We start from the raw sequence: 3,451 nt of genomic DNA, 5'->3' as shown, positions 1-3,451 counted from the left end.
AAACCTGTTTGGTTTTATTGTCTTATTTTGTGGATGTTAGTTTTTCTTCCTGTGGTGTAATTATTACTTTTGGTACAGAAACACAAATATTCCAGGYTTGCAGATACCAGCTCCAGTTCTCAGAAACTCTGACAGCAAATTGAGGCATTKCTTCATTTGCAGTGTGAGCAGGGCAGCACTGCCTTCCCCACCACCATGGCACAGCTCCTTTGGGATGGGTGAGTGGAATAACGTGGGGAAAAGCAGCACTGGGACAAAGCAAGGATGAGCAACTCTGGGTGGGTTTGTCATGGGCAAGAGAGCTGTGAGCTGTGAAATCCTGGGTGGGTTTGTCATGGGCAAGGCAGCTCTGAGCTGTGAAATCCTGGGTGGGTTTGTCATGGGCAAGAGAGCTCTGAGCTGTGAAATCCTGGGTGGGTTTGTCATGGGCAAGGCAGCTCTGAGCTGTGAAATCCTGCACATTTAGAGGGGAAATGACGGTGTCGTGGCTCTTCAGGATCCCCCTTCTGACAGCTGCTACGTGTTTCGAGATGATCCGGAAAGAAAGGTACAGAGTTCTTTATTAGAAGCTGCAAACTACTGAAAGCAGTAAAAGGTCTGGTGTGGAAGTTTGAATAACAGTTTGAACATGTGAATTAAGGTTCAGAAATTTACTGTGATGCCCTAGGGGCATGTCCTTGCAGTAGCTCTGTGTAGAGATAAGCAAGGTACCATGAAAATCAATTTCTGCTTTTTGTAACCACAGTAATTTMGGCTAATTAAGGCAGGCTGAGCACCACCCTGGTGCTGAACAGAAAGCTGTATATAAATTGGAAATAGCTAAGCTGTCAACTTCAGTGAGTTCCTCACCCAAAAGACCTCACTTGCAATCACCTGTGGAAAAAAGCAACTTGCACAGACAGGCCATCCTGAGAGCAACCCAAGTGACGAGAAAAATGTTCCAGYTCTGAAGAAGATGCAATGCTTGGAGCTTCCTGCCAAACCTYGCTGGTGCTTTTTTGGGGTGCAGAGCCTTTGGGGCAGCGTCGCTGCGGGGTCAGCTGGGGCTCGGCCAACTTTGGGTGCCTGACCCACCCCAAAAGGGCAGAGAGAAACCGAGGGCACTTCCCATCCATTCTGCCCAGCACCCAGTTCAGCAGAGCCTGGCCAGGGCTTCCAGCACMCAGAAGATGAAAGGCTGAGCTCTAACAGGAGTCACCACCTTCCTCCAGCCCAGCCCAAGCTCAGCAGAGCCTGGGGCCCCTGAATCACCAGAGCTCAGCTTTGCAGAGCATTAGCTGCTTAATGCCTGTCTCTGCTCTCTGAATCACCAGAGCTCAGCTTTGCAGAGCATTAGCTGCTCAATGCCTGTCTCTGCTCCAGTTCCCACTCGGCTGAAATGATGAAACCCCGCACAGCATCGCTCTGACAGGGCTGCTCATTCCTGCAGGGGATTCATTTGCTGCSTTGACAAAGCTGCCAGGTATGTGGAAGGGGAAGGGCTAGGCTGTGCTCACAGGCTCCAAAAGCAGTTGAGAAATCTGAAAACACAGCACAATCTGATGTAAACAAACAAGTTCTGCATATTCCCCTTTCCCAAATATTCASAAGTCTTAAAAGAATTGGGTGTGTAATTGAAAGTAGCCGAAGGCAGCTTTATCCTGTGCTAGCAGCGCTTACGCAGCCGATCACCCCAGGTTTCACTTGGCAGCTTGACAGGGTTACGTGTTTTCACGTGGGTGAACAGCTCTCTAACAAAGCACTGCAGCCCCAGCAGCACTGAAAACCACATTGTCATGTTCCATGGGTTCTGATTTCAACAGGCTGGAAGAGAAGATTTTCCTTTCTTTGCTCCAGCCTTGCCACCAGGTCCCTGAAAGAACAGCCAGGGGCCTCTTTGACCTCTTGAATCTCCCTTGCATTTTAACTAAGAGCTAGAATCCCTTGTGCTCTGCCCTGTGTCCTCAGGAAACTCCCTTGGAGACATTGTCCCTGATGTCAAGGGAYCCCACTGCCAGGAAAACATCTGAACAGTCACTGGTTTAGATTTTGGAAGCCCATTTATCAGAAAATKTGATGCTTGTGAGGGATGCAATTGCTCTGAAGAGTGAGAAGCATTTGACTGCAAACCCAAGCGCTCCAGAGCACCAGGCTGGCTGCCTCACGTTCCATGGCTGCACTTTTTTCTCTAATGGGCCAGAGAGGAAGATCATTCCAGGAAAAGAAAACTCAAACAATGAACAAACCATGAAGGAGGGGAAAGATGAGTTACAGTCCCAAGATGTGTTACAGTACAGCAGAACCCTCACAGTTCTGCTTTGAGGAAACTGAGAAACTTGTCCTATCTCTCATGTCACCTCAAAGCTCTCTTAAAGTTACCAGATTTCCCATCTTTTGAGAAAAAGTCCCACWGTTGATGACTTTGTTCCATGCTAGATTTTTTTTTAAACCTGGAATATGATAAGATAAACCTTAAACTCCACAACATAGGCAGACACTACACGATACTAAAATCTGACCCTTTCTTCTACTACTATCACTGTTTTCATTCATATATATGCTCTTTCCTTCCTACTTGCATAACTTAAAAATACATGAGAGCACAAGTATTCCTGAGAGTTCCTTCCCAGAGAAAACACRTGAGCTGAGCCAGCAAGAGCAATTCTGCGGACTAAATCAATAATGAGCCATCATTAAAACAAACAAACAAACAAACAAAAAAGAAGCAGTCTCTTCAAATAGTTGCTTTCTGTTGTTTTAGGGGACAGAAGATGCTTTTTACATCCAACACTCTTGTGAGGGACAGGAAAGTGCACCTACAATACAAATCATATTGTTTACCTGAACCCCAACTWAGTGTATTTCTGCTTCCTTCTGCAGCAAGCTTTGATGTCAAGCGGCATTCCCAGCATGGAGACAAATTTATTTATTCATTAATTTAATATATTCAATAAGCCAACCAGCACACAGACTTATTCTTTACAAGTAATTAGAATGTATTACAAGCATACAAATGTGCCTAAGATTGAGAACTTGGGTTATAATCTAATGAAAATATTGTCACTGAATTAATTTCCTATGTGGAGCCAGACTCACAGAATAAAAAGTATATTGAAAGTCTTCAGAGACCTACTCTCAACAGCCCAGCACTACCTCTATTTTAAGCAGGAGAAGATTAGATTTCAAAAGCCTGTTCTTTGCCATGCATGTTCTGGTTGTCTGACAGGAATCTTCTGACTTGAAAGGCCTCATAGAAGTTTCAAAGATCAAGAAAGTGAAGAAACAGCTCGTTTTTGCTATAAATGTCATTAAAACCAGTACTTTATTATTAATAACTTATCTAATAATTGAAATCTAATTATTTATTAGGTTTTTAAAATTGTGCTATTGCTTTATTATTAGCCATTTATCATTTCCCATGCATTGGAGTTCAGCTGTTAACTCACCAGGCTCAAGGCAGTTGCACTGGTGG

The sequence above is a fragment of the Malurus melanocephalus genome, unplaced genomic scaffold (genome assembly GCF_030028575.1).
Source record: "Malurus melanocephalus ecotype Western Australia unplaced genomic scaffold, MMel_1.1 scaffold_592, whole genome shotgun sequence".
In the NCBI taxonomy this organism is placed as follows: Eukaryota; Metazoa; Chordata; class Aves; order Passeriformes; family Maluridae; genus Malurus; species Malurus melanocephalus.
Note: the sequence above shows the minus strand (reverse complement) of the source record.